Here is a 13085-nt window from a genome sequence, read left to right on the forward strand (position 1 = left end):
ATCAATGGAGTATGTTTGATTTTATGTGTTACATGTTCCTTGAGCATGTTTTGGTCAGTTGGTATTGACTTTGTAATCGGATGCTATCATACACTCTTGTAAACCCTTATCAGCATTGGTTTAAGGTTTAACCGGCAGAGCTTTCACTGAGGAATCTTGATAGGATGCATAAGTGGTGTTGGTGCGTCTCCTAGATGGATTTCAGGATGTTGAAGATGTTCTTTGATCGTGCTTCAACTACTTGAAGACATTGCTTTGGCGTGGTGGACCCAGAATAGGTCTGGTGCCTATCTAGGTTATGCATCGATATCATGTTAATGTGTACTCTACACGTTACTGAGATATTTTGAGATGTTCTATGGATTGGTTATTATTTTTTTGGTCTTAAGCTGACATGGCATATAATTGTAATATGGATTTATGTAATGATCTTATTGTAATATCTTTTAGGTGGTTGACCTAATTGGTTTAGGCCTTAGGGTTGGTATAAAATGATGTAAGATCTCATTGTAGATCATAGGATGGGAATGAAAAAGTATTTGTGGTCTTGAAATGCGTGAAGGAGATTTCGTCGATCATAGGTGATCGATTTGGGATTAAGGAAGAGGTCAAAAGCCTCTGGTATTGAGCTTAATTGGGACAGTAATCAAGCATGGTAGATGCTATCTCTGATAGTTCATTACTCTGGATCACTATCCATTTATCTTGAGGTGGTTATAACCTCTTTGTAGTCAGTGAGACTCTTTTGTAATGAGCGGTACGCTCTAGGCAGTGTGCCTTCCTGCATGTGCAGGCCCCTCATTGTATAGCATACTTTCTGAAGAAGTATCATCTAATTGTGGGTAGGCTTCCCACTGTGGTTTTTCCCTTTCCGGGTTTTCCACATACAAATCATGGTGTTATGTGGTATGGTTGTGTTGTGTTGATTATATGTTTCACTGTTAAGTTTTATTGCTTACTGGTATCTATTTCTATTTTACCGGTACTTAATTTGGTTAAAGGATATTAAGTGGATTAAATGATGTAATCTATTAACAACTGATTCACCCCCCCCCCCTTTCAATTGTTCACCGGTTATCCTAACAATTGGTATTAGAGTTTTGGTCCTCTTTTGGAGAAGTTTAACCACTTGAGGTAGATCCTATGACAGCTAACACTTCAAATCCATCGGCAACTATTTTCAAAAGAGAAATCCCTAAGCTTGATGGCACAAATTATGGGATATGGAAAATTCAAAAGGAGACTCATCTTAGATGTCTTGGCAAGGATATTTGGGAGATCACTTAGAACGGATACGCACCTTATGATCCAACATCTGGCAATCCTACTCCTACAAACTTGGACAAGAATATTGAAAATGACTACAAAGCTAAAGAAGCCCTCTTGTGTGGACTTATTGATCAGCAAATCATGGGATTGGCTGATAAATCATTGACTAAGGTTATGTGGGATCAATTGAAAACTCTGAATGAAGGGGATCCGACTGTAAAAATTGCTAAACTTGATGGTTACCGGGTAAGATATGAAAACTTAAAAATGGAAGATAATGAAAGAATTGTTGTGTTTATGGAAAGAGTAAATGAGATTGTTATAGGAATTCAATGTTGCGGATGATTTCTAAGTGAATATGAAATAGTTTCCAAAGTCTTGAGAGCCCTTCCACCAGCTTACAAGATGAAGGCAACTGCAATTAATGAGCTGAGAACAATGACTAACTCTTCAGTTAACAGAGACATTCTGATTGGGAAATTATCTACTTTTGAGCTTGAAGAATTTGGCTCTTCTGGAGATGTAAAGTCTGAACCTGCTTTTGATGCATCATCATCATCATCCACTTGAAAAAGTGATTGGAAAGTCCTATATGCAAAAGAATTGGAAGATATGAGGAAAGAAGATGAAGAATTTGAGCAACTTGAAGCCTTATTCGCTACAAGAGTACCTAAAGGACCGACATGAAGTAAGTATGAAGGAAAAGAACCTTTTAAATGTTTTGCACGTAATAAGATTGGTCATTTTGCATCTAGATGTCCTAAAAGGAATGCAAGATTTGAGGAAAGAGTTAAAAAATCATTTAAGCATAACCAAAACAGATATAGATTCAATAAAATTAAACAATGCTACATAGCGGATGAGGAAGGAGTAAGTGATGACTCTGGAGATGAACTGGCAAAAGACTCTGCTAGTGGATCCAACAATGGAAAGGCATGGGTATTCTATGCTTTAAAGGAAAATGAATCAGAATCAGCTATCATAAATGAAGAAAGGGCCCTGGCAGAAAAACTTGAAGATAAGGATGAATGGGTAATTGATAGTGGATGCTCACATCATATAACTGGTGATAAGAGAAAAAAATTGTCCCTGCAAGAATACAATGGCAGTCAAGTCAGATTTGGAGATGACAAAGCATGTATGATCAAAGGTAGAGGTATTATTTCTCTAGATGGAAAGCATAATACTAATAATGTCTATTATGTAGAAGGTTTAAAGAATAATCTTTTGAGTGTTGGTCAATTGGTGGACAAGGGTTTCCAACTTCAGTTTAAAGATAGAAAATGCAAAATCATTAACAACACTGGTTTGGAGATTGCAATTGGTACTCAGACTAGAGTTAACATCTTTTACTTAAACACTGGTAATAAGACATGTTTGATTTCTCATATTGATGAGATTTGGTTATGGAATAAGAGTTTGTGTCATGTTAATTTTGATTGTATTGTTAAGATCAGTTCAACTAAGGCAGTTAGAGATATACCTAAAATCATGAAGCCTCATAATCCGGTATGTAAGGAATGTCAAATGGGAAAGCAAGTTAGAACTTCTTTTAAGAGCATACATGATAAATCTAATGATGTACTTGATTTGATTCACACTAACTTATGTGGTCCAGCAAGGACTAGAAGCTTTCAAGGTGATAGGTATTTCATTTTGATTATTGATGACTATTCTAGAATGATGTGGGTGACTTTTCTTAAGGAAAAGTCTGAAGCCTTTGAGAAATTCAAGATCTTTAAAGAAAAGGTTGAAACAAAAACTAGATTGAAAATCAAATGTCTAAGATCAGATCAAGGTGGTGAGTTTACTTCTCATTAATTTAACAGTTACTGTGAGACAAATGGAACTAGGAAACAGTTATCTACACCTCGGACTCCTCAGTAGAATGGAGTAGTGGAAAGAAAGAACATAACCATTTTGGATGCAGCAAGATCTATGATGATGGAAGCCAAATTGCCTCACATCTATTGGAGAGAAGTGGTGAGTACAGGAGTCTACACATTCAACAGAGTTCAAATCAAAGGTGAAACCGGTAAGACCCCTTATGAGTTATGGTTTGGACATACACCTACTGTTAAATATTTTAGGATTTATTGAAGTAAATTCTATATCAAAAAAGATGATTCAATTGGAAAGTTTGATCCTAGATGTGATGAAGGGATATTTCTTGGTTATTCAATTCAAAGCAAAGTATATAGGTATTATAACAAAAGACTGTAGAAAATTGTGGAGAGTGCTAATGTGAAAGTGGATGAGCAGTAAAGAAATCAATCTATATCATATGACAGGGAACTGGCAGTGGAAATGATCATAACTGAACCGGCAATGCCTCAACCGGTATAGGAAACTGAAACAGTTACACCGGCACAATCAGAAAATTCAACTGTGACTGATGATCAGAGTAGTGAACCTGAAGTTCAGAAGACGCCAAGGTATGTAAGATCAAATCATTCTAAAGATCAAATCATTGGAGATAGGAACAAGGGAGTTATTACAAGAAGAAGATTGGAAAATGAAGAGGTATGTCTTATTTCTCAAATTCAACTGGCATCTGTTATTGAATCTTGTAAAGATAAATATTGGTTAAAGGCTATGGAAAATGAATTAGATCAGATAGAGAAGAATGAGACTTGGTCTTTAGTTCCCCGGCCTAAAATAAGAATGTTATTGGAACTATATGGGTTTTTAGGAATAAACTGAATGAGGATGGTCAAGTTATAAGGAACAAGGCTAGATTGGTTTGTAAAGGATATTCTTAAATGGAAGGAATTGATTATGGTGAGACATTTGCACCTATAGCTAGAATTGAAGTTGTTAGACTATTTCTTGCCTATGCAACTTATAAGAACTATAAGGTTTATCAAATGGATGTTAAATGTGCATTTTTGAATGGTGAACTTGAGGAAGAAGTATACATTAAGAAACCTGATTGATTTTCACTGACATATGATAAAGATATGGTTTGTAGATTGAAGAAAGATTTATATGGATTGAAACAAGCTCCTAGAGCTTGGTATGCAAGGTTGGATAAATATCTTTTGAAGCTTGGTTTTACTAAAGGCAGTGCTGATAGTAACTTATATTATAAGATCATTGATGATGATATTCTGATTATTGAAGTATTTGTTGACGATATCATTTTTGGAGGAGAAGATAAATTGTGCATGGAATTTGCTAACAATATGAAGAATGAATTTGAAATGTCCATGATTGGTGAAATGAGATTTTTCTTAGGTTTGCAAATTACTCAAAATGACAAAGGAATTTTTATCTGTCAGACTAACTATTTGAAGGAATTGTTAAAGAAGTTTGGTATGGATAATTCCAAACTAGTAAGTACTCCTATGGTGACAAGTGAGAAATTATCTATCAAGGATACTTCTACACCGGTAAATCTGGCAAGGTATAAGTCTATGATTGGTGGTCTATTATATTTAACTCAAACTAGACCGGATATTATGAATGCAGTAAGTATTGTTTCAAGATATCAAAGTAATCCTACAGAAAATCATGAATGTGCAATAAAAAGGATATTCTGGTATTTGCAAGGAACAACAAAATATGGCTTATGGTATTCTACAAATGATGATTTCACTTTATGTGCATATATTGACTCAGATTGGGTAGGAGATACAGATGACAGGAAGAGCACTTTTGGTGGAGCTTTCTTTCTTAGAAAGAAACTGGTTTCATGGATCAGCAAAAAATAGTCATGCATATCTTTATCTACTACAGAAGCTGAGTATGTTGCAACAACAACTAATTGCACTCAATTCTTGTGGATGAAGCAAATGTTGAAGGATATCAAGGTAAATTGTAGTGAACTAATAGTTATCTACTGTGATAACTCTGCAGCTATTGACATGTCTAAGAATCCAGCATTTCACTCTAAGACTAAGCATATATCAATAAAGTATAACTTTCTAAAGGACAAGGTAGAAGGAAAGGAAGTTTAATTGGTTTATGTGAACACTAAAGAATAGACTGTGGATATATTCACTAAACCATTGTCTAAGGAATCATTTGAGTATTTGAGAGATAAGTTAGGGGTTTCTGCCCCTCCGGCAGAAACTTGATTGATGTAGTTTGTCATCGGTCTGGTGTGCATTATCAGAAATATTATTCATTTCGACACTGATGAGTGGTGCTACTACTCAGGAGGAGTAGTCAGCTTTGAGATTCAAAGGTTTATACTCTTTCTTTGATATTTTTGCCAGATTTCTGGCATTGATGTCAAAGGGGGAGAGATAGTGATGTGAAAAATAAATATAGATCTTTACAGAGATATCATTCATAGGCGGAGAATTATTGGTATTCAAGAGATTGTTGGTTGTCTTCCACAGGGGGAGACTTGTTTGGCATTTCTTGGTACTTAGATGTTTTTTCACATCTAGTGTTGTCATCAATACCAAAGGGGGAAGTTGTTGGAATTATGGATGAATTGATTATGTGTTGCATTGATGTTTTGTCATTGATGTCAACACTAGCTGTTATGGTTGGTTACCGGCAGACACATTTTGGTTACCGGTAGAGGATCTAGTGTTACCGGCAGAAGAGACTATCTGTTGGACACTTCCGACATGTTTGGATCAATGGAGTATGTTTGATTTTATGTGTTACATGTTCCTTGAGCATGTTTTGGTCAGTTGGTATTGACTTGGTAATCGGATGCTATCATACACTCTTGTAAACCCTTATCGGCATTGGTTTAAGGTTTAACCAGTAGAGCTTTCACTGAGGAATCTTGACAGGATGCATAAGTGGTGTTGGTGTGCCTTCTAGATGGATTTCAGGATATTGAAGATGTTCTTTGATCATGCTTCAACTACTTGAAGACATTGCTTTGGCGTGGTGGACCCAGAATAGGTCTAGTGCCTATCTAGGTTATGCATCGATATCATGTTAATGTGTACTCTACACGTTACTGAGATGTTTCAGGATGTTCTATGGATTGGTTATTGTTGTTTTGGTCTTAAGCCGACATGGCATATAATTGTAATATGGATTTATGTAATGATCTTATTGTAATATCTTTTAGGTGGCCGACCTAATTGGTTTAGGCCTTAGGGTTGGTATAAAATGATGTAAGATCTCACTGTAGATCATAGGATGGGAATGAAAAAGTATTTGTGGTCTTGAAATGCATGAAGGAGATTTGGTCGATCATAGGTGATCGATTTGGGATTAAGGAAGAGGTCAAAAGCCTCCAGTATTGAGCTTAATCGGGACAGTAATCAAGCATGGTAGATGCTATCTTTGATAGTTCATTACTCTGGATTGTTGTCCATTTATCTTGAGGTGGTTATAACCTCTCTGTAGTTAGTGAGACTCTTTTATAATGAGCAGTACGCTCTAGGAAGTGTGCTTTCCTACATGTGCAGACCCCTCATTGTATCACATACTTTCTACAAAAGTATCATCTGACTGTGGGTAGGCTTCCCAGCATGGTTTTTCCCTTTCTGGGTTTTCCACGTACAAATCATGGTGTTATGTTGTATGGTTGCATTGTGTTGATTATCTGTTTCACTGTTAAGTTTTATTTCTTACCGATATCTATTTTTTCTTTACCGGTACTTAATCCGGTTAAAGGATATTAAGTGGATTAAATGATATAATCTATTAACAATTGATTCAACCCCCCCCCCCCCACCTCAGTTGTTCATCGGTTATCATAACAGTTTAAACATCACAAAATATTGTTGGGAACTCTCATTCTTATCAAATGGAGCCATTGAAGGAGATGATTCAAATTGACTCACTATAAGCTAAAAGTTATGAAGCACTATGCACAACTACGTAAAGGGAGTAAACTCAAAAAGAGAAGCTTATATCTAATGTCATTTTGTAAATTATATATTAAAATTCTTTGAACATCATAATCAAGGATAGGATAAGAAATTTGAGAATACACATGTTTATATCTATCAATAAAATCAATCATTTTTTCTTTAATGCCTTGCTTACAATGAATCAAATCAGTCAAAGTAATCTCAAGACCAATATTATTGTGAAATTATTGAATGAAAGCATTATCTAATTTTTGAAATGATGTAATAGAATAAGGAGGCAAACAACAATACCATTTAAAATCCTTATCCCTAAAGGTTTGAGTAAATAATTTAGCCATAAGTCTTTGATCATGAGAAAAGACACTACACAAAGTTTGAAATGTTTTTACATGAGTCAAGGGATCACTTTTTCCATTGTAGAGATCCAATTGAGGGACTTCCATATGTTTAGGAGGGACAACATGGACAATGTCATTAGATAATGAGCTCACTACATCAAATATAGTCACATTAAACTTGGATTGGATAATGGAAGCCAATTGTTAGTATAGGGATGACACAATATGGGTTGTTATTGATTGTTGTTGTATACATTGAAAATTGGTCTGGAGAGAATTAATTAAAAAAGATTTATTTAATTAATAAACCCTTAATTCTTCTACTTATAAATAAATTGAATAATTTATTTATATAGTTCATTTTTCCAAAATTCTTCCCATCTTAAATAATTTTCTTCATTTGCCTAATTAAATGAGCAAATTTAATTAATTTCTCTTATTTAATTATCTCCTCCCACTTGATTTGAATTTTTAAATTCAAATATTGTCACATGTCTCATAATATAAACTACCCTCCTAACTCCCCAACCTACCATCTAATCTTGGGTTGAACCAACCTTATCCCTTCAAACTACTTCTATCCTAACCTCTTATGGGCTATCTCTCTCCTCATAAGGACACATAGAATCCTTGCCACATGTTCTCCCCCTTCATGTCACTTGTCCTCTTGTAGGACATGTGTGACATTTATTGGAGATTCCCTTGCCACTTGTCCTTCCAAAAATGACATGTCATATCTCCCCAAGCCTTTCCTAACTTCTTCATCTCTTATCATCCATCTCTCTAGGTTGAATCTAGACCATTGAATCCTGCCACCCAGTCTCATACCATACTCCCAATTTTCATTCATGAAAGGATCCTTAATCCTTAATTTTGCATCCTTAATATTGCATTATGATACTTTGCATACATAGCATAGCAACATGGTTTTTCATTTAGCATATCATTTGTTTGATTATATCATAGCAATCATATTAATCTAGAACCATGATCATTCATTACATTTTCATTTAGATCGTAGGAGCATAGTATAGCATACTTATTCTTCAGGTTGTCACCTTGGAGATCCATGCTGCTGAGAGCCAATCAATAAACCACCGAGGTCCTTGGAGATAGAGGACAATGAGACACCATTGGGGAGTGCAATTTTACTTTGTTTATTGATTAAATCCCTAATATAATGTTTCATTGGTGTGTTAGATGTTTTAATTGATTAATTCTCATTCCTAGCATACATGTTAGGTGGATAGATTGAAATTGGATATATAGCATTATGATGAAGTAACATTATTGTATGTAGGTGGAGGTTGAGAATAAGGAGGTGGAATATTATGATAGGTGGGTATGGAAGATGATTGGGACACAAATGGAAGACTCACTAAAGGAGGTATATAATAATTTTGATTAAAAAGATTGCGTTCTTGACTAACATGTGTAGGATTATTATTTTATGTGGATATAGTCATGATAGAAGATGTAAATGTAGGCACACTAGGCAAGTATGTAGGCATAGGAATAGAATGATTGAATTGACTAGCGGTTTGAGTGTAACCAAGGACTTCGGCACAACTTTTGATAGGAATGATGCTAGTGTAAACAATATGAGTAGGGCCTCACAACAAATCAACACCAATTTTATCACTTTTCACCATTCTTTTTAATCTTTCAATCAATGTGATTTCCTCACCTTTTGAGTATTGTTAACTCATCCATTGTTGAATATTTTCAAATTCATTGTCAATAATCTCCAATTGGTCAATAGTAACCCTAGTTGATGATTCATCCACATCATGAGAATTATGAAAAGAATAGGGATAAATGACATCATTTGTTTAGTTAGAGGGACCACGAACATTCTCATGAAATAAGTTATCCAAATTAGGCTCCATATCCTTAGTAATTAAACCTTTGGAAGCCTTAATTATACAACTTATTCTCATGAGAATATTGTAGATAGGACTAATGGTAACAAAACTCATGCACAAAGGAGGGAAATTTCAATGCACAAATTGAAGATTATGATTAAATAATGCAAAATTTTGTAAAAATTATTGATTAACCAATTAATTAAGCAATATGATTTATTAATTTAAAAGAAAAATGCCTCTAAATCATAGCATAACATATCATAAAGATCAGATCTGAAAATAAATTTGAAAATTTATGCAACCCACAAGTAAATTTTAGAATTATAAATTAGGGTTTTTGTGAAATCAACCTCTAAATTTATGTAATTCAATTGAAAATGACATCTATGAGTGCATATTTGAATTTTAACTTGCATAAATAATTAGATCTAAAATAATGAATCCAAATCAGGAAACCACAAGTTCAAATTTGGAATTATAAATTAGGGTTTGTGTGAATTTAACCTCTAAATCTATGCAATTCAATTGAAAATAAAACCTGCAAATGTAAATTTGAATTTTAAATTACATAAATAATCAGATTTGAGAACATAAATAAAAAATTAAGGTGTAATATGTTGAGTTCACCAAAATGTGATGGTGAAAAATTAGGGTTTCACCTTTAAATGTGATAAAACCACTATTTTTTTGTAATTGTCATTACATTAGGAAAAGAAAGAAATTTGATAGATATAATCTTGAGAGATCAATATTCTGATCAAATTCTAGGCCTCCTAAATGGGGCTCTTCTTTCCCTTAAATTGAATTGTATTTGTGAATTGTAAACGATTAGGGTAAAATAGTGAATTATTGAAGACATTATGCATAAATATTTATCTACACTCATTTTATGAAGCCACAAACATGGATTTGAGCAAAAGAATATGATTCGAATCTTCTCCTTAAAATTTGGCCTAAATTTTTGGGATCGTGGTGGTGGTCGCTTCGATCCTCCTAACTTTTTATCTTCCAAAGGGGAACCTGTTCATCTTTGTGAATCTTATCATTCCTCCAAAACATAGCTCTATACTAGTTCCTACACATAGTGAAAAGGAAAAAATTGTTGGGAATAGTGGAGGGGTTTGCACTAGGTCAAACCCTGGTTTTGGAATTAACCATGAAATAGAATTGAAATGTAAATGAAGTATTGTACTAAAAATGCTTTCCTTTTGAGGGAAATGTTGAAAATGAATGAAACACTAATGATATACCTTTAAAGAATTTTTGTGTGTCTCCTCCAAGGAATTAGGGCTCCATGTAGATAGTCTTCACAAAACATAGAACATGAATATCATATCCAATGCTTGAATCTTGACTTCACTTCTTCTCTAATGCTTGATAGATGACTGATTGCTTGCTCACTTGAATTTGCTAGAGTGTAATTGAAATCTTGAATCTGTTTGTTAGGTGATTGCTTAGGTTTGAAATGAGAGGGGTAAATCTCCTTTTATACTTGTTGATTAAAAAATAAATTGAATTTTTGCCATAGGTCAACGTAGGATCTAGGTCCCCACCCAAATTGGGTGACCGTTATGAGGCCCCAAAATGGGTCCTTTTTTAGAGGACCATGCTGTTGGACACCATGGTCTTGGACATCAAGGCTCTAGGATTAAGGGGAGGAAAGTGCAGATAATGAAAATTTGAGTTTTGTACTTGGTGTGAGCAGAAACAAAGCTTCAATCAGGCCTTAGAGGACAAATGCCAAAGTGAGGAAAAAATTGTAGGTGAGTACAATTTAGGACGCTACAGACTATAAATAATATAAAGGGAGTCCATTATCATACCTTCTATAGTACAACTAGGAAAGGTCTTATTCTACAAGAAATTTAAGGTATTCATCAAGTCACCTTCCAAAATTAGGGATTGAATTTGAAGATATTGAGCCATTTTGATGGTGATGTATACTCCTACAATTTCAATGAAATGATTGGTTTGAGTACCAATATTGATGGAAAAAAATATATTATAATCAAATTACTATATCACCTCTTAAGGATCTATTTCCACCCATATGTCCCATGTTTCTTTTGAATGACCCTGAGTTTGAACCAATTATGAGGATGAAGGAACCACAATGTATTTTTCCTTTAGGTCTTTCCAACTTTGAGAGGAGTTAATATACTGAATTTTAACTTCCAAGTTGAGGTCATCTGTAGATTCATCTGAGAAAACCCAATCTTATATGAGGAAGATACTTTCTCCTTGACAACTTTTAGGAAATTCTCCTTAATGACAAATATTATTTTATTAAGAATTCTACAAATAGTAGAACTTAACTCCATAAAAATGCTAGTATTGTTGGAAATTGACACTCATCTGGTAAGAGTTAATGTTATTTTGGGTTGTCATTGATGGCAACTCATCTTCAAGTGATTGCAACTCATGGCAATTTGTCTCAAGGTGTAAATATTCTATTAGGATTCATTAATTTGTTTTGTTTGGGTTAACAGACATTCATTACACTTAACTGGCATTCACCTTGCTTCACAATCAACTAAGTCCTAATCTCAGTAATGTGTATTTGGAACCCAGTAATGGATAGGACCCGACTAGGAGATCTTATGGCCCCGCTTATTTATTTCATGCAATTTATGGTAACATGTGAAGGCCGACATGATCATTGGGACTATGTTTGAGATTCATTATGATCTGGCAGTCGATAGGTTTGTATTTTTCATTGAAGTTGACATGGTGGAAGTTAGAAGGATATTTAAGGAGATCCTTTCGGTGATGGATAACACATGTTTTGGAACATGAATTTTGATTGCGAATTATTCAGAGATTATTGGTATGTATTTTGGTCAACGATTAGAAGCTTTTGTGTGCAGTTTCACGTGCACAGCATAACCAATAGAAGAACAAGGCAAAACAAAGCATCAACAACCCGGTACACAATGAAGGTTATCAGAGCATGAACCAGAACTTATCCAACATGTTCAAATGCATCCTATAATTTCATTCCTTGTTTTAATTACTTTTTAATGCTTTGTAAGTTAGTGAGACTTCTTCTTTTGTGTTGAGCAATGAGCTCTAGGCGGTTGCCCTGATTGCATGTGCAATCCCCTTCATGTAATATTTATGTACTTTGATCAAGTATATAGATATTGTGGGTATCATCTCCACTGTGGTTTTTCCCTTTGCAGGGTTTTCCATGAATAAATATTGGTGTTATGGTGTTGCCTCTTTATGTGTTATTTGGTGTATGCACTTTAATTCTATTTACTTTTAACTGGTTAATAAGCAATAAGTTCAAAACTAACATTACTGGTAGAACAATGATTCACCCCCCGCCCCCTCTCAATGTTCTTGGATTCCAACAACTGGTATCAGAGCTTGGTTCCTCGGAAGAAGTTTAACCACTTGAGGAAGATCCAAAATTGGGAATCAATGGAAACTGGTCTGCAACAGAAACTTCAACTTGCTCTTGAGGATCTTGATAATGAGCAGACGGAGAATAGTAAACTGAAAAATAAACTAAAGCAAGCTAGAGATCACATCATTTCATTGCAAGGAAAGCTTTTAGTTGTTAAGGCTAAGAGAAAGGAACTTTGTGATCAATTGCAAAATCAAAACAGTGATGAGGAAGATGCTTTGAAGGATCAATGTCAAAAACTCACTTGGGAGAACACTATCTTGAAGAATGAGATGCAAGCCCCAACCATAAGAAAGTGCAAGGAGATTGAGGATAGGAAGAAAAATGAAGAAAACCTATCCTAATCATTGAAGGATAGATCTAATGAATGCAATAGACTGACACATGAGAATGATATGTTGAAACT

This window comes from Cryptomeria japonica, chromosome 1 (genome assembly GCF_030272615.1).
Source record: "Cryptomeria japonica chromosome 1, Sugi_1.0, whole genome shotgun sequence".
In the NCBI taxonomy this organism is placed as follows: domain Eukaryota; kingdom Viridiplantae; phylum Streptophyta; class Pinopsida; order Cupressales; family Cupressaceae; genus Cryptomeria; species Cryptomeria japonica.